The 22586-nt window shown below is 39.9% G+C and overlaps 1 long non-coding RNA gene across 3 annotated transcripts in view; it reads left to right on the forward strand.

The window, feature by feature from the left end:
* The first annotated feature begins 16365 nt into the window (after positions 1-16365).
* The window catches only part of LOC144382729 (uncharacterized), a 226769-nt gene continuing 220548 nt past the window's right edge, over positions 16366-22586 (forward strand). For all 3 annotated transcript variants that reach the window (XR_013450108.1, XR_013450107.1, XR_013450106.1), the window contains exon 1: positions 16366-16405. This is a non-coding gene — a long non-coding RNA (uncharacterized LOC144382729). The remainder of the gene's footprint in view (positions 16406-22586) is intronic.

The following is a 22586-nucleotide window of genomic DNA, read 5'->3' on the forward strand; positions in this document are numbered from 1 at the left end:
ACATCTCTAAAAAAAAAAAATCAATGATCTGGAACTCCTTGGTTGTGTTTTATGTTCTTTATAAAAAATATGATTTTGTATGTCTTTTGGTCATTTAGTCCTGTTTTAATTGTCCTAGTAATTTTTAATGGATACATGACACTGTAGATGACACAATACAGAGGCTCTTGATGATGTCATTTTCCTCCACAGCAAGAGAGAGATTTTCTTCCAGGGACCATATAGGGACAGTGGATCGCCATAATCTAGTTGCTGTTTAATTTTAGAGTTTTGGGGTTGCGTGTATTTCATTTTTGAGATTATTACTAAGCCATGGTTAATCTTCTAATGTGTGGTCTTTATTCCAAGTGTGTGCTTTTATTCCTACTTCCTGGTCCTTTGGGAATCTCAACTGAAAGTCTAGGCTATATTCTAAAGCTCCTCCAACTTGTTAGGAATTGAAATCCAACCATAGTCTCCCCAGCAACAAGCAGCTGCTAAAATTTCTGCTGTACTATTTGGCTTCCCAGATGTTGTAGTTGGCTGGACTTTTGGACTCTTGCCCTGACACATTTAGCATAGGCATTAACCAAGGATTTCGATGGGAATTAGAGATTTGGGGGACTTCTCTGTATTTCCCTATTCTCTGGGATTTTGTCCCTCAAATCCCAACCAATGTGGCAGTGTGGCATTCTGCCAACTGTATCTTTACTCCAATAAGTGAACCACTTTCTGCTTGGCCTCTATTTCCTCTACAGAAAATAGGAAAATGTCTTCATGGGAAAAGCCAGGATAAATGTGGAACCTTCTGTGTGCTTCTCTCTTCTAAAGGATCACAGTCATCCAAGTCTCATCTCTGTTAGTTATTCTTCAATGAGTTCCAAGAGTCATCTCATACGTAGTTGTCAGTGGGAGGTTTAGTTTTATTCAGTCTAATCCACCTGTCCCAGAACCAGAACTCTGCAATGCTCATTATGTTTTACCTGGTAATTTGAAGTGTCTTATATTGGAAACTGTTTCTCTGAAATTCTAGTTTGCCATATTGCCTCCAAAAGACTTACATCTGTAATAAACCATGGTACCTTAAGAGATCCATTTATAAAAATTAATGTGCAATCCATCTTTTCCTCTTAAATTTCTAAACTATATTTAACCTCCACTGCCAGGTACTTGATCTATTTAGTTGAATTCGAGTCACCCATGTTTTCATTTAATAGCCTATAATTTTTAGGAAATCAGAACAAGGACAAAAGAGTGTCATGTGGCACAGTGAAACCTGAGATTAGAGTCAAACCGGACTGATGATGTGGCCATTTGCACTTTTTTAGCTAAAATTTCCTCATTTGTGGGGTGCTTGTTTGGCTTAGTTGGTCGAACGTGTGACTCTTGATCTCAGGGTCCTGAGTTCAAGTCCCACATTGAGGATAGAGCTTACTGCAAAAAATAAAATAAGGGGCACCTGGGTGGCCTCAGTCCATTAAGCATCCAACTCTTGGTTTCAGCCCAGGCATGATCTCATGGTCCTGAGATCGAGCCCCATGTTGGGCTCTGTGCTCAGCATGGAGTGTGCTTGTCTTTCTCCCTCTGCTCCTCCCCCCACTCATGCTCTCTCTCTCTTTCTCTGTCCCTCTCTCTTAAATAAGAAACAAATAAAGAAAGAAATAAAATCTTTTAAAAATAATAACAAATAAAATTTCCTCATTTGTAAAACTTTTATTTACCTTTCCTTAATTATAGTTTCCTCATTTGTAAAATGAAAATAACACTTAATCTCTTTATGTGTTCTTGTCATGGACAGGCACTAAGATGTTTACAATAGCATTGTCCATTGGGGCACAAATGTTTCAAACAGAGTAAAGGCAAATTTTTTCATTTAAAAATTGTAAAACGCTTTCAGTAGGGTTCTGGCTGAATAAATTATGGTGTATCCACACCATGAACTAGTGTGCAGTCATTAAAAAGAGTAGCGAGGCCACTTGACTTCAGAGACTTATTCTGAGATATTAAATGAGAAAAGAAAGATGCAGACACGTGAATATAATTTTTAACTATGTAATTGTGTGTACACATATCTACACATATCTATATATTCCATTGAAGAAAACCACTGAAATGCATATATTATGTTAACATGGGCTTCTGGATAAGGGAAGGTGGGAAGGGGAATAGGGTTGACACAGAAGAAAGAGAAAAAGAGAAGAAAAGGAAAAGTGGGCAAATAAAAGTTTATTTCAAGAAATGCATGTATGCCATGATCACTTTTATATATTTTTTTAAAATTTTATTTCTATTTGTTTATAGGAATAAGTTAATTTTTAAGTGCTGACTTTTCAGCTTTAAAGTGTAAATTTAGCATCATGAATATAAGTTCTTTAAGTCATGAAAGGCAGTTAGAGTTGAAGGGGTAGATCCTTAGCTTGAAGATCTTCCAAGTGCAAATTATCACATTTACTAACAAAACAATCTTGATGCCTGTGCCAAGATCTCCTGCTAGGCCTAGTAGACATCCTAGCTTGACAGAATCTGGCTTTTATTTCTGGTATTTGTAATATTCATTTTAATGCTAAGGTCCTCCATATGCATTTTCATAATACAAAGGCTGATAATGCATGCCATGTATCTCTTTATGAAATAAATTGAATGAATAATTGAAATTTATTCCTTGGTTCCAAATAAAAGGTTAGCAAAAAATATAAACTTTCCAAGAGTGAATATTCAGTGTGTGGATGTAAGTATAAATTTAGTTGAATCACTAAATTGCACTTCCATGAAATTGTACTAACATGCCCTTACTTGCCTAGCTCTTCCTAGTTCTTTTCCCACCCTCACAATGTTTTGCAAGTTTCAAATCGTCGTTCAGATGAATAATAGTCACAAAAGAACATATCTGCCACTGAACTTTTGGAATTTCTAGATTGCCTAGTCAGTCGACGGTTTTGTGTAAAAGACCAGGTGTGAGCGGGGAATGATGTTCATGCCCTAGAGGTCAGGCTATCAGCCCTACCCTGCCAGCCTTGAGGGAAGATACCACACAACTTACACACCTAACCCATACTACATTTCTTTGTGCTATTTATAAATGTCAGTAGGGACCTAAGTCCATGCTGGAAATTGCTAAATGGCATTTGACCTTTTTTTTTTTTTATACTTTTTTTTTTTAATTTTTTTATTGTTATGTTAATCCCCATACATTACATCATTAGTTTTAGATATAGTGTTCCATGATTCATTGTTTGTGCATAACACCCAGTGCTCCATGCAGAACGTGCCCTCCTCAATACCCATCACCAGGCTAACCCATCCTCCCACCCCCCTCCCCTCTAGAACCCTCAGTTTGTTTTTCAGAGTCCATCGTCTCTCATGGTTCTTCTCCCCCTCCGATTTCCCCCCCTTCATTCTTCCCCTCCTGCTACATTCTTCTTCTTCTTTTTTTCTTTCTTAACATATATTGCATTATTTGTTTCAGAGGTACAGATCTGAGATTCAACAGTCTTGCACAATTCACAGTGCTTACCAGAACACATACCCTCCCCAGTGTCCATCTCCCAGTCACCCCATCCCTCCCACCCCACCCCCCACTCCAGCAACCCTCAGTTTGTTTCCTGAGATTAAGAATTCCTCATATCAGTGAGGTCATATGATACATGTCTTTCTCTGTTTGACTTATTTCGCTCAGCATAATACCCTCCAATTCCATCCATGTCGTTGCAAATGGCAAGATCTCATTCCTTTTGATGGCTGCATAATATTCCATTGTATATATATACGACTTCTTTATCCATTCATCTGTTGATGGACATCTTGGCTCTTTCCACAGTTTGGCTATTGTGGACATTGCTGCTATAAACATCGGGGTGCACGTACCCTTTCGGGTCCCTACTTTTGTATCTTTGGGGTAAATACCCAGGAGTGCAATTGCTGGATCATATGGTAGCTCTATTTTCAACTTTTTGAGGAACCTCCATACTGTTTTCCAGAGTGGCTGCACCAGCTTGCATTCCCACCAACAGTGTAGGAGGGTTCCCCTTTCTCCGCATCCCCGCCAACATCTGTCCTTTCCTGACTTGTTAATTTTAGCCATTCTGACTGGTGTGAGGTGGTATCTCATTGAGGTTTTGATTTGGATTTCCCTGATGCCGAGTGATATTGAACACTTTTTCATGTGTCTGTTGGCCGTTTGGATGTCTTCTTTGGAAAAATGTCTGTTCATGTCTTCTGCCCATTTCTTGATTGGATTCTTTGTTCTTTTGGTGTTGAGTTTGATGAGTTCTTTATAGATTTTGGATACTAGCCCTTTATCTGATATGTCATTTGCAAATATCTTCTCCCATTCTGTCGGTTGTCTTTTGGTTTTGTTGACTGTTTCCTTTGCTTTGCAAAAGCTTTTTATCTTGATGAAGTCCCAATAGTTCATTTTTGCCCTTGCTTCCCTTGCCTTTGGCGATGTTTCTAGGAAGAAGTTGCTGCGGCTGAGGTTGAAGAGGTTGCTGCCTGTGTTCTCCTTTAGGATTCTGATGGACTCCTGTCTCACATTGAGGTCTTTCAACCATTTGGAGTCTATTTTTGTGTGTGGTGTAAGGAAATGGTCCAGTTTCATTCTTCTGCATGTGGCTGTCCAATTTTCCCAACACCATTTGTTGAAGAGACTGTCTTTTTTCCATTGGACATTCTTTCCTGCTTTGTCAAAGATTAGTTGACCATAGAGTTGAGGGTCCATTTCTGGGCTCTCTATTCTGTTCCATTGATCTATGTGTCTGTTTTTGTGCCAGTACCATACTGTCTTGATGATGACAGCTTTGTAATAGAGCTGGAAATCCGGAATTGTGATGCCGCCAGCTTTGATTTTCTTTTTCAACATTCCTCTGGCTATGCGGGGTCTTTTCTGGTTCCATACAAATTTTAGGATTATTTGTTCCATTTCTTTGAAGAAAGTGGATGGTATTTTGATGGGGATTGCATTGAATGTGTAGATTGCTCTAGGTAGGATTGACATCTTCACAATATTTGTTCTTCCAATCCATGAGCATGGAACGTTTTTCCATTTCTTTGTGTCTTCCTCAATTTCTTTCATGAGTATTTTATAGTTTTCTGAGTACAGATCCTTTGCCTCTTTGGTTAGATTTATTCCTAGGTATCTTATGGTTTTGGGTGCAATTGTAAATGGGATCGACTCCTTAATTTCTCTTTCTTCTGACTTGTTGTTGGTGTATAGGAATGCCACTGACTTCTGTGCATTGATTTTATATCCTGCCACTTGACTGAATTCCTGTATGAGTTCTAGCAGTTTTGGGGTGGAGTCTTTGGGATTTTCCAGATAAAGTATCATATCATCTGCAAAGAGTGAGAGTTTGACTTCTTCTTTGCCAATTTGGATGCCTTTGATTTCTTTTTGTTGTCTGATTGCTGTGGCTAGGACTTCCAATACTATGTTGAATAGCAGTGGTGATAGTGGACATCCCTGCCGCGTTCCTGACCTTAGGGGGAAAGCTCTCAGTTTTTCCCCATTGAGAATGATATTCGCTGTAGGTTTTTCATAGATGGCTTTTATGATATTGAGGTATGTACCCTCGATCCCTATACTCTGAAGAGTTTTGATCAAGAAAGGATGCTGTACTTTGTCAAATGCTTTTTCTGCATCTATTGAGAGGATCATATGATTCTTGTTCTTTCTTTTGTTAATGTATTGTATCACGTTGATTGATTTGTGGATGTTGAACCAACCTTGCAGCCCAGGAATAAATCCGACTTGGTCGTGGTGAATAATCCTTTAATGTACTGTTGGATCCTATTGGCTAGTATTTTGGTGAGAATTTTTACATCCATGTTCATCAGGGATATTGGTCTGTAATTCTCCTTTTGGATGGGGTCTTTGTCTGGTTTTGGGATCAAGGTAATGCTGGCCTCATAAAATGAGTTTGGAAGTTTTCCTTCCATTTCTATTTTTTGGAACAGTTTCAGAAGGATAGGTATTAATTCTTCTTGAAATGTTTGGTAGAATTCCCCTGGGAAGCCATCTGGCCCTGGGCTTTTGTGTTTTGGGAGATTTTTGATGACTGCTTCAATTTCCTTAGTGGTTATAGGTCTGTTCAGGTGTTCTATTTCTTCCTGGTTCAGTTTTGGTAGTTGATACGTCTCTAGGAATGCATCCATTACTTCCAGGTTATCTAATTTGCTGGCATAGAGTTGCTCATAATATGTTCTTATAATTGTTTGTATTTCTTTGGTGTTGGTTGTGATTTCTCCTCTTTCATTCATGATTTTGTTGATTTGGGTCATTTCTCTTTTCTTTTTGATAAGTCTGGACAGGGGCTTATCAATCTTGTTAATTCTTTCAAAGAACCAGCTCCTAGTTTCGTTGATCTGTTCTGTTCTACTGTTCTTTTGGTTTCTATTTCATTGATTTCTGCTCTGATCTTTATGATTTCTCTTCTCCTGCTGGGTTTAGGCTTTATTTGCTGTTCTTTCTCCAGCTCCTTTAGGTGTAGGGTTAGGTTGTGTACTTGAGACCTTTCTTGTTTCTCGAGAAAGGCTTGTATTGCTATATACTTTCCTCTTAGGACTGCCTTTGCTGTATCCCAAAGATTTTGAATAGTTGTGTTTTCATTTTCATTGGTTTCCATGAATTTTTTTAATTCTTCTTTAATTTCCTGGTTGACCCATTCATTCTTCAGTAGGATGCTCTTTAGCGTCCATGTATTTGAGTTCTTTCCGACTTTCCTCTTGTGATTGAGTTCTAGTTTCAAAGCATTGTGGTCTGAAAATATGCAGGGGATGATCCCAATTTTCTGGTACCGGTTGAGACCTGATTTATGACCTAGGATGTGATCTATTCTGGAGAATGTTCGATGGGCACTAGAGAAGAATGTGTATTCCGTTGCTTTGGGATGGAATGTTCTGAATATGTCTGTGAAGTCCATTTGGTCCAGTGTGTCATTTAAAGTCTTTATTTCCTTGTTGATCTTTTGCTTAGACGATCTGTCCATTTCAGTGAGGGAGGTGTTAAAGTCCCCCACTATTATTGTATTGTTGTCAATGTGTTTCTTTGCTTTTGTTATTAATTGCCTTATATAATTGGCTGCTCCCATGTTAGGGGCATAGATATTTACAATTGTTAGATCTTCTTGTTGGATAGACCCTTTAAGTAGGATATAGTGTCTTCCTCATCTCTTATTACAATCTTTGGTTTAAAATCTAATTTGTCTGATATAAGGATTGCCACCCCAGCTTTCTTTTGGTGTCCATTAGCATGGTAAATGGTTTTCCACCCCCTCACTTTCAATCTGGGGGTGTCTTTGGGTCTAAAATGAGTCTCGTGCAGACAGCATATCGATGGGTCTTGTTTTTTAATCCAATCTGATAGCCTGTGTCTTTTGATTGGGGCATTTAGCCCATTTACATTCAGGGTAACTATTGAAAGATAGGAATTTAGTGCCATTGTATTGCCTGTAAAGTGACTGTTACTGTATATTGTCTGTGTTCCTTTCTGGTCTATGTTGCTTTTAGGCTCTCTCTTTGCTTAGAGGACCCCTTTCAAGATTTCTTGTAGGGCTGGTTTCGTGTTTGCAAATTCCTTTAGTTTTTGTTTGTCCTGGAAGCTTTTTATCTCTCCTTCAATTTTCAATGACAGCCTAGCTGGATATGGTATTCTTGGCTGCATATTTTTCTCGTTTAGTGCTCTGAATATGTCCTGCCAGTCCTTTCTGGCCTGCCAGGTCTCTGTAGATAAGTCTGTTGCCAATCTAATGTTTCTACCATTGTAGGTTACATATCTCTTCTCCCGAGCTGCTTTCAGGATTTTCTCTTTGTCTCTGAGACTCATAAGTTTTACTATTAGATGTAGGGGTGTTGACCTATTTTTATTGATTTTGAGAGGGGTTCTCTGTGCTTCCTGGATTTTGATTCGTGTTTCCTTCCCCAAATTAGGGAAGTTCTCTGCTATAATTTGCTCCATTATACCTTCTGCCCCTCTCTCTCTTTCTTCTTCTTCTGGGATCCCAATTATTCTAATGTTGTTTCATCTTATGGTATCGTTTATCTCTCGAATTCTACCCTCGTGATCCAGTAGTTGTTTATCTCTCTTTTTCTCAGCTTCTTTATTTTCCATCATTTGGTCTTCTATCTCACTGATTCTTTCTTCTGCCTCATTTATCCTAGCAGTTAGCACCCCCATATTTGATTGCACCTCATTAATAGCCTTTTTGATTTCTACTTGGTTAGATTTTAGTTCTTTTACTTCTCCAGAAAGGGTTTCTCTAATAACTTCCATACTTTTTTCAAGCCCAGCTAGTATCTTTAAAGTGATGATTCTGAACTCTAGATCTGACATCGTACTAATGTCCATATTGAGTAGGTCCCTGGCAGTCGGTACTACCTCTTGTTCTTTTTGTTGAGGTGATTTTTTCCGTCTTGTCATTTTGTGCAGAGGAGAATAGATTAATGAGAGAACAAAATGCTAGCAGGGTAACAACGTCCCCAGAAAATATACTCTAAACAAATCAGAAAAGACCTGAAGCAGTGGGAAAAGAAAGGGAAAGAGAGAAAAAAGAAAAAGAAAGAAAAAAAGAAAAAAGAAAATGATAAAGATAAAGATAAAAACAAACAAAAGTAGAACAAAACAAAACAAAACAAAAACAGAATGTGATCAAATATGATCAGGCTGGTTTATAGATCAGTGCCACACACTAGATTTTGGGTGTATTTTGGTCTGATAAAGAAAGTCCCTCCCAAAATTTTAAAGAAAGAAAAACTTATATATGTACAAAAATAAGGGTTGATATGATGAAGGGATGGAATATGACTGTAAAGATGGAAATTATAAAAATTTTATAAAAGGATTTGATAAGTTGTTTGAAAAAAGAAAGAAGAGGATTAAAAAAAAAAAAAGGGAGAGAATGTGATCAGGCAGGGGAGTAGAAAAAAACCATACACTAGAGATTTAGAGTATATTTTGATCTGTTAGAAGAAACTATCTCAAGATTTTAAAGAGAGAACAACTTATATATATATGCCAAAAATACGGGTAACTACTATGAAGGGATAGAATATGACTTTAAAAATGAAAAATAAAAATGTTTTTTTTTAAAAAAGGGATTAATAAGATGTTGGTTGAAAAAGGGAAAAAGAAAAATTCAAAAAAAAAAGAAAAAAGGAAAAAAGAAAAAAAGACAGTTAAAAAAAATAATAATAATTAACTTTGAAAGACTAAAGAATCATGGTAAAAAAGCCATGAATTCTATGTGCAGTATTCCCCTAGCGCTGGAGTTCTGCCGTTCTCATTGATCGGTAAACTTGGTCTTGGCTGGCTGTTCTCGCTGATCTTCTGGGGGAGGGGCCTGTTGCCGTGGTTCCCAAATGTCTTTGCCGGAGGCAAAATTGCCCCGCCCTTGCCGGTCCGGGCTAAGTAATCTGCTGGGGTTTGCTCTCCGGAGCTTTTGTTCCCTGCAAGCTTTCCGTACAGCTTTGGAGGCGGAGAGTGAAAATGGTGGCCTCCCAGTCTCCGCCCCGGCGGAGCCAAGAACTCGGGGTCCCGCTCCTCAGCGAGCCCCCAGAGAAAAGCCGTCAGTCACTCCCGTCTCCCCGATCTCTGGCCACACTCCGTGCTCACCCGGCCTGTGACCGCGCCTTTCTATCTGGCACCCGACCCCGGGTGGAGTCTCCAAACCCAGCAGATCCCCGCGGTGCGCTCCCGCACCTCTCCTCCCGGGGGAAGAAGGTGAGTCTCCCCGGATCTGCCGCTTGTTGGGTCCCTGCTGGAGGAGCAGTGGCCCGACTGTGCCGCGGATCTCGGTTTATAGCAACCCCGAGCTGAGAGCCTGCGTCTCGGCTCCGTCTCTGCAGCCGGCTTCCCTGCTCCGATACCTGGGAGCTCTGCCGCACTCAGGCACCCCCGGTCTTTCTGTGACCCCGAGGGTCCTGAGACCACACTGTCCCGCGAGGGTTCCACCCCCCGCCTCGCCACCGGAGTGACGTCCCTCAGCGGAGCAGACTTCTAAAAGTTCCGATTTTGTGCTCCGTGGCTCTATCACTTGCCAGAAGCGGCCGACGGAGGCCCCTCCCCCACCGTCTATCCTCCCGAATAACACCTTGGATTCACTTCTCCGCACGTCCTACCTTCCAGAAAGTGGTCGCTTTTCTGTTCAGAGAGTTGTTGCTATTCTTTAATTCGATCTCCTGTTGAGTTTGTAGGTGTTCAGAATGGTTTGATCCCTATCCAGCTGAATTCCTGAGAGGAGACGAAATCCAGGTCTCCTACTCCTCCGCCATCTTGCTCCGCCCCCTGGCATTTGACCTTTTGATCCAAAGTGAATTGCTAAAGATTTGGTATTATGTGCCAAAAGGCTAAAGATGTATGACGGAATAATATGTGAGCTATTAAGGGAACTGATAATCGCAATTGTTAATAATTACCAAACACTTATTATGCATTAGTTGCTCTTGGTGAAAAGCCTTGTGTATAAGAATGGACTTAATCCTCAAAGCCCTCCTAGGAAGTAGGAAGCATTATCCTTCTTATTTTACAGGTGGGGAAACTGAGGCACTGGAAAATTGGGTAAATTCCCACTGATAGAATGCAGAACTAAGATTGAACAGAGTTATTTGAGATCCACATGACATCCTCTCAACCACTATCTTATATCTGTTTAAACCCGGAGTGCCCAGAATGTGTGCTCTTCTCTTCTGTGCAGAAATTAGGCCCCTGTTTTCTTGTGCAGTGACCAGCACATGGAGAGTCTCGGCTTCTGTGGTAACAGGTCAAGAATTCAAGGATGAGACACAGATTTGAAGGTCCACGTTATGGTAGAACTGGGTTGTCATTACCTGGCTTTCATTCCTTCTTTATGTAAAGAGAGTTTGGGGTCGGGGGTGGGCACGTGGTGAAGGGGGACAAAGGATAGGATGGAAGAGGGATGTAGGGAGAGTAAGCTGTACACCGAAATTTGCTCTCAGCGCCTGGCAGCTCAGGGCAAGAGAGAAATAAAGAAGATCCTCTGGGAACTTACATGCGTTAACGGTGAGACAGACAGACACACTGCGTCCCAGATGGAGTAGGAAAACAGAAGTCTCTGGGACACTAGGAGGACCCCTGGGAATGTGGACAGCAACTGAAGTGGCAGGTGGGGCATAACATACAGGCAGTAACATGGATCCTAGAAGGCTCACCCTCGACACCTGATAGATCTCATTCAGATCTCTTGGCTCAGAATGTATCCCAAGAATATCTTCCCATGAAACTTCCAGAGTGGCAGCAAGGAGCTAGCCTGCTTGTGGGACATGCTGGCAACAAGCACAAAGTGTTTCTCTTTTCCCTGCCCTGCCACTGTGACTCCAATCAAGAGTCAGCAGGAGAACAGAGGAAAAGCTTCCGATGAAATTTTGAGCCCGACTGTGATTGATTTGATCATCCTGAATTAACCCCAAATTGCTACCTGTAATAGAGAATATTTGGAAGGTGACCAAAGAAGCTGTCTGACTCACCACAGCGACTCCAAGTAACCCTATTCACAGTATCCCTCCTACAGTGTTAATATCTCCAGCCTCTCCCCCACTTTCCTACAGTAAGGCTCCTTAAGTAGAGCTCCTATGTTCTTTTAACTCTTTGAAACAAATTGGTGAACTCAGATAATTTCAGCTATATTTACTACCGAATTAGGAAAGAATTCAGTAAGGTCCCTTTCCAGCGCTACATTCTTGGAGTCTGAGAGATTTTTTAAAAGCGCATGCATGCGTGTTTGTATGTGTATGTGGGAGTTGGGGGGGTGGGTAATCATAAAATCTATTGCTTTGACAACTTTCCTCTGACTATATGAATTATATGAAATATTTTTCAGCCTCAAAGCTAGGAAAAAAACATTATCTACAATCCGATAAACTTTCTCCTAATAGTCAATAGTTGACGTGAAATATTTGACATTAAATAATAAGAGGTCCTCAATCAACAAAAATGGGGGGGAATGTTCTAGAACTGCTGGACACTATCTCTCTTAGAGAATGTCTGTAACATATAATTACATTCTACAAGGTGCTGATAGTGTTTTGATTTGGATAGTTGATGGCTTAGGAAGGAGTCCACCAAACAATGCCACAGACTATAAACCACAGCTCCTAAAAACATCAGTTGTACTAAGGAGAACTAATAAACTGTTTTGCTCAATGATCCATCCCGTTTCATGCCAACTCGTTGATCTTTGTAATCAAATACCATTCAGGTTAGTCTTCCCTCAGGAGTAAATTAATTTGTCATGGACTGAGTTCTTAACAGTGATGGACTTACTAATACAGACTTCAGCTAGTATCTATTTTCCAAACAGTTTAGAGAGTGATGATGAAATATATAGCAGCTTCCCCCAAAGGGAGGTGTTCTGATAATTCTGGAAACAATGTTAAGAACAACATGGAAGGGGATGAAGATGAAACTATTGGGGAATGGTGGGAAAAATATATACCCCCTATCAATTTAAAGGTTGATGCTTATAGGATGCAGAAGGGTCTGTTATAGATACTGTGTAGGGAGATTTTTAAAAATAAAGGGTAGACCAGAAACATGTATGCAAGTGAAAAGCACTATATCTAGGAAACTGTGCAGGGAGTGGGGAGAAGGTCCTTATGGACATAGTCCATTTCAAACCTTTTCCACTATGGACATTGGGTTCAAGAAGGTCAAGCATATAATAGTTCGTCTCTTTCTATTTCCCTTAAAACAAAAAGTCAAGCAGGATCTCAAATCATCTACAATGTCATCTATGTGGTTTATTGGTGTTATTGGAACAACATAAACTGGAACATTGCACGTAGGAAGGATATATTATCAACAACATATCCATAACACCTAGGACTGCCTAAAACCATGAATGCATATTTCCCAGTCTTAATTTCCTCTTGTCTTGAAACTTCCTTGTTAGAAGTTCACTGAGACTGAGTGCATGCTTTTTCTGAGGCAAGCGGTTATTAAAATGTGCAAAGTAAGAAGATAAGCACTAATCACTCCAACTAAGAACAAGATGGGGAGCATCCTGAGAACAATTAGAAATGAGTTTGAAAAAGGAAAATATATCATGGTAGATGCCTTTTCCCCCCAGATAACACCTATTTATTTAATTATTTATTTTTAAATATTTTATTTATTTATTTGTCAAAGAGAGACAGAGCACCAGCAGGGAGAGTGGCAGGCAGAGGAAGAAGTAAGGACAGGGAGAAGCAGGCTCTCCACTGAACAAGGAGCCTGATGCGGGACTAGATCCCAGGGTCCTGGGATCACCACCGAGCTGGTGGCTTAACTGATTGAGCCACCCAGGTGCTCCAAATTACACCTCTTGATTCAATCCAGTGCTTGGTAGAATGACAGACAATTTTGAACAACTGCACTGAAGCCTCTGTCTTTAAAAAAAAACCCTGTGTCATGTAGCTTGTCTTTAATGTGGAACAGGGCAAAATCGCTTCCTAGTCTAATTCCCCAATTACAATTTAGTGTAAACCCCCAAATTTGACAAAGATCACCATTTTGCAGTATCATAGGTTTTGTTAACAGATGAGAAAAATGTCTTTCTCTGGAAAGGGAGGAGTGGTATATTCTCATTTCGTAACATATATTTCCTCATAGAATTTAAGGACTATACTCAGCTTATGTATTAAATTCAGTTGGTAAAAATTCATTGATAGTCCATTACTATTGGTGAACTGCAGTGTAGGGACTTCAGGAAATCCTCCCAAACCTCTGCTTGCTGGATACTTCTCTCCCCTCCCTCTTTTCAACTTCATCAAAAGTGATTCATTATAAGCAGACATATTTCTCTTCCAGCTAATCCCAAATGGTTGGAATAAAGAGCTTGACACCAATTTTAAGCTTTTCTTTTTTTCCTCCCCTAATCATTTATTGTGGAAGAAAAATAGCCCTAAAAAAATGGATTTTTTACTGCATCCTCAATAAATCCTACATGCATTTCTCTTATTCTCTGTCCACTGCAAACATGCCTCTATCAAGATTAATACTAAATTCAGCCCAAGGCTGAGCACTAGATTTGAGCAATGACAAATTCGTCACATTTCCCCACAGATCTTTTACTTTGTCTGCTAAGTTGTGAATTTCAGGCTTGCCCTCAAAATAGACACAGTGGAAAAGCATTCCTATCACTGACTGTAAGTCATTATTTTTGAACCCTGACACATTGATACATCTCAGCTTTTTGATGTGTTATTTGATCTTTCATCCAGCCAATTTTTGAACTTTCTAAAGATTTAGATCATTCATAGTTGAAGTCCAATCTTGTGTCCTGAGAGGAGAATAGAGAAGGATATAAGTGTTCTAGGTCAGTTGTCCCCAGATTTTGCATTTTTATCAGTAAAATATATCTTTTAAAAGTTAGAAGATGAAAATGAGACGCAAACTCAAATGTGTCAAGTACAGACGTGCACTCACATAAAAAAAAAAAAAAATCTCTACCAGCTACTGTTTCTTCAATTTCAGGATAAAAATCTCAGGATGAAAAACAGTTTTTTAAAATGAATAGTTTGCTTTATGTGAATTTTCTTATTTTGTTGGAGATTTATCATGTATGTACCACTGTCTGCAGCTTTGCTTTTGGGACAATGGCATCAGGCAAAAAAAAAAAAAAGAAACTTCTGTCCACACAGTTCTAAAACGGGGATCAGCTGACCTGGCCTGTGATCCCAGCAATTTTTTTGATAAATAAATAACAATTCTATGGGATTGTCATTTGGGTCAGGAGAATCATTTTCCTTTCAGAAGCTCATGAGTTCATTTATATTGAAAGATCATCATAGAGATCAAATGAGACTGTGAGGCATGTAACTGATTAAAGGGACAGACTTACTAATAAGTATATACCGCTTGACTACGAGCCAGAAATTGGAGATGAAAACGGTTTTCAACTAAATTCTGATCATTGCCATCCAAGGTGCATAGAATTATTCTGGACCTTTTAATTTATACATATTTTACTAAGTTAATCATGAACCCAAAACACTGAATCACAGAGAAGCCCATTATAAGAAACGTTCTGCCTCATTCCAGGTACAAAAATCACATTCACCTTTTGGGATTCACACTTTGCTTTTGAAAAGATAATTTTCTTCATTCTTAGAATCCTCACTATGACCTTGATTTTTTTTAAGATTTTATTTATTTGAAAGGGAGAGCATGAGCAGGGGTGAGGAGCAGAGGTAGAGGGAGAGGGAGAAGCAGACTCCTCACTTAGTAGGGAGCCCCAATGTGGGGCTCGATGCCAGGACCCTGAGATCATGACATGAGTTGAAAGCAGATGCTTAACCGACTTAGCCACCCAGGCACCGCATGACCTTGATTTAGAAGGCTATTTTTAGGTGCCGAAGATTTCTTGGAGACTCTCTGTACTATTCTGTACTTGGACTATTTGAGTGAGGCCAAAGGCTGCCCTAAGAAAGTAACCATAACGTGTTGATCACATTTTATTCAAATTAAATGAATTCTGTAAACAGGTGCTAAACATGAGTCAGTGCGGGGGACACCTTCCCTCGTTTTTCATTCTATCTGTTCTGTTTGGAGAGAACAGCTTCCCTTGTTGTATGCCCTTTTATTTGAGAAATTGTCTCAAATTCTTCTCCACTCAGGGATTTGAGTTTTCTTTCTGGGTTTCATTACCTGTGTCTCCGTCACGCCTCAGCATAAAGCCATGTGTGGTCCACTGAGTGGTCAGGCTAGCCCTGGGACACTCTCCCTGATTGTGCTAGTCTAGAAAGACTACAACCCCTCAGGTGCATAACTGGGCATCTACGAAGTCAGAATTTAATCTCCGAGTTTTTTAGAACTAATTTTAATTAATTAGTTAGAATGCATGGGCCTCGTTGGACCTTCTAAACAATGACCAGATATTGTACATGTTAATTTATGTTGGGGATGGAGAGGGATACCTCGAGTGACTCCAGATACTGGAAGGTTGTGCAAGTGCATTAAGTGGTGGAAATGCCATGTAATACCATTGGAGGATGGGGGGGTCAGGGCGTATGCATGCCCGTTCCATTTCTAAATGGAATGTTTTAAATATTCCGACTGCTAATTTTTGATCCTGGTTAATTGTGATCTACCCCCCATACACACAGAGAGTCCCTAAATCCCCCCTTTTCCCATTGCACTTAACATTTTGTAATACACTCTATGGTGTCTCTATTTTAGCTGTTTCTTTCTTGAGTCTCCCCTCACCCCTTAGCCTTATAATTAAACTACATGAGGGAAGGGATTTTTGCTTGTTTTATTCACTTCTGAATCCCCATTGCCTATGTAAGTGCCAGACATGCAGCATGCATTCAAATATTTACGAATGGAGAGCTTAATTCTCTCACCCATCACTATACAGATAATCAGCTTTTAACGTGAGATTTCATGTTTGTGTTTTCAGCTTGCAGGGCACTTAGGATCTCATTGGAAAATGTTCAGGTGAGGATCAAGACAGATATGGCCCATATCTGGAAGAGGATTTCCATCTAGCAATGCTGTGATGCAAACAATCATTGTGTTCTTCCCAACTGAGATCTGTTCTCTTCACTGCATGTCAGGCAGACCATATGAACACCAATTAGAGTTTGCAATAGAAAGGAACACTTTTGGCATTCCTGAGCTCAGGCAACTTCAGTATTCCATGTAAGTATACTATATTGCTGTATAACATATTTTAAATTAAGATATTTGGCATTCTCGATGTAACCCACGACGACCATAGTGGCCAATTCCCCAAAATGCTTGAGACTCACAAGGGTGTCCTATTGACAAAAGACGGAAAACAGATGGAAAAACAGACTTGCAGAAACGGTAAAGTATTTCTCACCAATAGACTCGGTAAGCAGCCTTTGCTGGCTCAGGCACCAGCATCTAGAATATAATGATAAGTCGGCTCCACACACAGCAGGTCCCACAAACTAGGGGTCTTTGGATTCACCTGTACACATATATGTTAATTTGGCCAAAAAAATGTTGGCCTCATTACACTCACGTCGACATGTCAAAAATCTACTGAATTCAAGTCAAAATCTGGGTTACTGGCAGCTCTTGGACAATTAGGAGGCCTGGCAATATTGGGCAGGCATTCCCACAATTCCATTAGTGATAAATCTTGTGCAATTCATCCTGGCCGCGCCACTACTGAATCTTTTTTTTTTTTTTTTTTCCATTTTGTTCTCACAACGATATCGCCTGCTGCCTGGTCTATATTTTTAGAGTGTGATGTTGACTCTATTCTTAATTTCTGCTGAAGTTCCAATTACATGCTTATTAAATTACTTCGGTAGAGCGTGCAACTCTTGATCTCAGGGTTGTGAGTTCGAGCCCCACGCTGGGTGTAGAGATCACTTCAAAATAAAATCTTTAAAAAAAAAATGAACACATATTTAAGGGGTGCCTGGGTGGCTCAGACGGTTAAGCATCTGCCTTCGGCTCAGGTCATGATCCCAGGGTCCTGGGATCGAGCCCCCCGCGTGGGGCTCCCTGCTCAGTTGGGAGCCTGCTTCTCCTTCTCCCTCTGCCCCGCCCCCCTGTTTGTGCGCATGCTCTCTCTCAAATAAATAAATCTTTTTTTTTTTTAAAAGAGTAAATCAGGATGTGGTAAGGACAGAACGGTTGAACAAACTATTAATTTACAGCAGCAGCATCCAGGCACCAATTCTATGGACCGGACGGTAGGGTCCCAGAGCCATGTACCTCCTTCACTGAGAAGTTGCCACCACACCTCTGTGGGAAGGAGGGTATCTCAGCTTGGAATCTGTCGCTCTCCTTCTTTCACTGTTTTGCTCTGATGATTCCTAACTTGGACCCCACATATTCCACGTCCCGTGCCACCGTCTTTGGAGTGCTCCTGCACTTAATCGGGACCGTTGACACTAAACTGTGGCAGAAAGAGAGGGGTCTCTACAAATGCAACAGAAGTTGTATATATTGGTACAGAGATCGCTGTACTCCATTTCCACAGCTCTCGCTGTCTGCGCTGAACTGCCCCTCCTGCAGGAGCTTCTGTCTTCTAGAGTAAAACTTGCAGGATGTGTGATGCAGGTACTTGTCACTCTGGAAAAGCATCCTTTTGCTTTTGTTCTCCTGGATCTCTTTCTGTGCCACTCTGTGCTGCACCAAGTCATGGAAAAAGCAGTTTCCGGGCTGATGGCAACCCCCCCCGAAATACAAAAATCAAAGATTTTGATAATTTTTATCTCACAAGTAAATTTTTGTCTCCTTCATCCAGATCCCAGAAGATTTTTTTTGTTTTGTTTTTTTGTTTTTTGTTTTTGTTTCAGATCCCATAAGGCTTGGCTGTTCACCCGTATCGGTCTGCTGTGTGTAGGCTGCGCTTAGTGATCCTAAAGAACATAGTGCCATGAGCCTGTTTTTCTATGATCCACGTGGATGTATGAACACGGGCATCCCCAATGCGGTGGTGTGACCCACACATGCCTCGTCTTTCAGAGACCTTCTGAACTCACAAGGGAAATAGATGATTGCTGGGTGGGATGGAACCAGTATGAGCAAAAGGAGAAACAAGCAGTTTATTTTATTTTTTTTTAAAGATTTTATTTATTTGACAGAGAGAGACACAGCAAGAGAGGGAACACCAGGAGGGGGAGAGGGAGAGGGAGAAGCAGGCTTCCCGCCGAGCAGGGAGTCCGATGCGGGGCTCGATCCCAGGACCCTGGGATCATGACCTGAGCCGAAGGCAGACGCTTAACGACTGAGTCACCCAGGCACCCCAAAACAAGCAGTTTAAAGTTTGGTGTTGAGACCTAGAAAACCCAGACTAAAGGTAAGCCAAGGTTTGTCATCACAAGAAGGGGAGGACTACACAGGCAGGAAACAGAACTCAAATGAATTTCAAAGGAGAGAAAGTCACCACTTAACCCAGGCAGATTTTTGACCCAGAGCCTTGCTGTGTAAATGGAATTCTATTTCCCAGGGACCTCTGAAGCCAGGACTGCTGAGAACATTCACTTGCTTTTGCAATTGGAACATTAGAAGTTTACATCAAGATGGCAGGGACTCTTGTAGCTTTCTGTAAATTCCTAAGACCCAGGGGATTCATAGGACAGCTAGAGCATATATGAAAACCCACTGAGCCTTTCCTTTTTCCTTCGGCTTAATACTTGTGAGCCCAAACAATCCAGATTTTAAAAACATATTCAAAATTACTATTTCCTTTAGAACATATTCAGGACATAGGCTGAGGTCTTAGGAAATACAGAAATGAGTAAGCTGTCACTCGACATGTAAAAGATGTATCTTTAGTGTAAAGCTCTTATGGTTGGTTTGGGAGGAATGGGAAGATATGATAGAAATAAAATGGAATTGGACTCTGAGTAGTCAAAGTCACTAACACTTTGGGGGCCAAGGGAGGGGGGTAAGAGCACGGTGCAGTCCTTACAAATAATTTAATATTTGCCCTGGCCATTGGGGCATAACCCATTGCTTTTTAAGAGGACCACAGGGTTCCTTATCTCTCTGTCTTTGTACTTTGGTGGATCCCCATAAACAAATGTGTATTTATCTTGCAAGCCTCAGCACAAACTCAACCCCAACCCCCTCCTGACTTCTGACTGCTCACTCCTGGGTTGAACACACGTTTTCCCCGGTGCTTACACTCCTTCCCTGTTTGTCTCCCACCACATGTGCAAGGACAATGGCTATGTCCACTCTCCCTTGGCTGACAGGGTTTAGTACCTGAAACACATGTTCAGTAGTGGTCTGTCCCATTAACGCATGACCCGGTTGCCTTCAATCAGAGAGGACTGGCTTCAGTCTAGGCCTCAGCACTTACAAGTGTGTGACAGCGAATTTTCTCCAACTTATTAAACCTCTGTTTCCTCTCACACAAAGAGAACACAGGATCCTTTGTGAGGACAAAATGGAATGACTTGTGCAAAGCACTCAGCCCAATTCATCAAAGTAGAGAGAAAATACAACAAACTTTCTTGGATCTATCAACTAGCTTGGTTGAATTTAGATTATTTTCAAGATCTGTTTTAAAAATCTGTGGTTCCCAAACTGTGTGCCACAGGGAACTCATAGGAATGCCATCGTATGTTTTTAGTTTTCAAGGGACACATGGGGACATTGGACACCTCACAACCATTACTATCAAAATTTTTGGACTCTAAATACTTAATAAAGGGAACCTTTAGACATTTCTTTCAACTTGGGTAGCATCACAAAAGAATGGAGATAATAAAGGTGCTATGAACCAAGAAAATTGGGAATCTCTGCTTTAGAATTTTTTTTTTTTAAATAAAACATTACAATTGTAGCTATAGCCTCTGTGGATTTGTACCTCTCTCTTCCCATTTAAAGGAACTACAAATCTGAAATTTGAAAATTGACACTTTCTTTTTTTAAAAAGATTTTATTTATCCATTTGAGAGAGAGAGAGAGTGTGAGCACACACAAGCGGGGGGAGAGGCAGAGGGAGAGAGAGAAGCAGACTCGCCGCTGAGCAGGGAGCCCAACACAGGGCTCCATTGATCCCAGGATCCTGAGATCATTATTTGAACTGAAGGCAGAAGCTTAACTGACTGAGCCACCCAGGTGCCTCTGATAACTGACACTTTTATTAATATTTTTATGTTTTCATTGCACATTTTCTTCCATGTGCATAAATCATATTATTTTTGTATGTTTGGCGCTTGACATAAATAGTGTCAGGTACATTATCTTTCCTGAACTTGCTTTTTTTCTACCATGCACTGATACACACTCTCTTAATTGGTATTACTTTATAATAAATATGAATATCTGGTAGGGTGAGTCTCTCTACCTTGTTCTAATTCACAATTATGTGGGGTTTTTTTGTTTGTTTGTTTTCAGGGGTTCTTTTTTGCCTTATGCTTCCCATATACATTGTAGAATGAACATTTTGAGTTCTACCAAAAACCGATTGGATTTTGATTAGAATTGCATGAAATTTATATACTAATTTGAAAATAATTGGCATCTTTATGAAAACTTGTCTTCCAATCCAAGAGCTTGCTTAATCCTTTACTCTGCATCATTCAATAAAATCTGTTTTTCCTCCATAGAAACTAGCTCATCATTTTTTAGAGCTGTTTCTACCTTTTCCTACTGCACTGGACTCATCTTTGCCTTGTTCCTGACTTGCAAAATAATGGCTCTCCATTTCACTATTAAACATAAAGTAGTTTGTAGTGTTGAATTAGATAATATTTATAAGTTAAGGTTTAGCTTTCTATGCTTTGTGTGTGCATATGTGTCTATGCAAATCTTAGATGGATATTGGATTTTAATAAATTCTTGTTTTATGTCCATTTGGGTACTTTAGAAAGTTCTTATCCTTTAAATTAGTTTGTGTGATGAATTGCATTTATAGTTTTTTCTCGTCTTAAATCATCCAGGAAGTCTCATGATAAATCAACCTTGATCATAATGGTTTTAAAAATAATCAGGTGGTAACTTCTGTTTGCTACTATTTATTCAGGATTTTTGAGTTTACTTTCATGAGAGAGATTGCATAATACATTTTGTGCTGTTCTTTTTCAGTCTGGTGTCAAAGTCATTATTAACTTCAGAAAGGGAGTTAAGGAGGCTCACTTCATTTCTTCTACTTTCTGAAATATTATGTATAAATGCGGATAATGTATTTCTTCATTTTTGCAAAAATTAGCTCCTAAGACATCTGACCCGAGTCAATTCAGGAAATAGACTGTCATTTACTGATTCTAAAAAAATATTGTAATGGTTAAACATCAATTCTGGTTTCTGGTTCTTCTTGAAATACAATTTCTGTTAAGTTACTTGTGCAATTAGAAAATTAGATAAATATAATCAGAACTAAATAATTTCTAGAAAATGATCCATATATCTCCGTTTTTAATTAGTTGGTGTAAATTCATTCATGATTTTCTCTTACCATTATCTACACTGTATCTCTAATCGTGACCCTTTTAGTTCCTAATATTTATTAATGCCTTTTCTTTCTTTTCTTGCTCAACCACATCAGAATTTTCCATTTTATTAATTAAAGCAAAGGAAGCATTTTCCTTTTTTTTGAGTGATTTTCTTTGTGTTCTATTTTATTAACTTGTGCTTCTGTATTTTTTCTTCCTTCTGACTTCTTCGGGTACCGTATCCTTATTAAGAATTTTCTTGGAGATGGACACTTAGTTCATTTAACCTTCTTTCCCAATATAAAGATTTAAGGCTCTAGCTTTAGGGACATTCCCACAACTTTTCCCAGGGTCCTGAGATCATGACCCGAGCCAAAACCAAGAGTCAGAGGGTTAACCAACTGAACCACCCAGGAGCCCCCCCGCCCCGCCCACAAATTTTGATATGAGGTATTCTTCCTATTGTCCAATTCTCAAGAATTGCTTAATTTCCATGATGGATTCTTTGGCCCATGAGTTATTTAGATGTGTTTCATGTTCCCATGTGAATGGGTTCTTCTGGTTATTATGCTCCCATTCTCTGACTTAATTGTTATCAGACTTCTGGGTCTGTATAATATTAAAGCTAAATTAACTGCTACAATGTGCTTTCTGGCCTAATACATGTGCTTAAAAGAAATGCTGCCTCTTCACATCTTAGGTTATTTTTTCTCAAATGGTTTGTGCATTCTCGTCTTGTTGGTTTT

Source organism: Halichoerus grypus, chromosome 8 (genome assembly GCF_964656455.1).
Source record: "Halichoerus grypus chromosome 8, mHalGry1.hap1.1, whole genome shotgun sequence".
In the NCBI taxonomy this organism is placed as follows: domain Eukaryota; kingdom Metazoa; phylum Chordata; class Mammalia; order Carnivora; family Phocidae; genus Halichoerus; species Halichoerus grypus.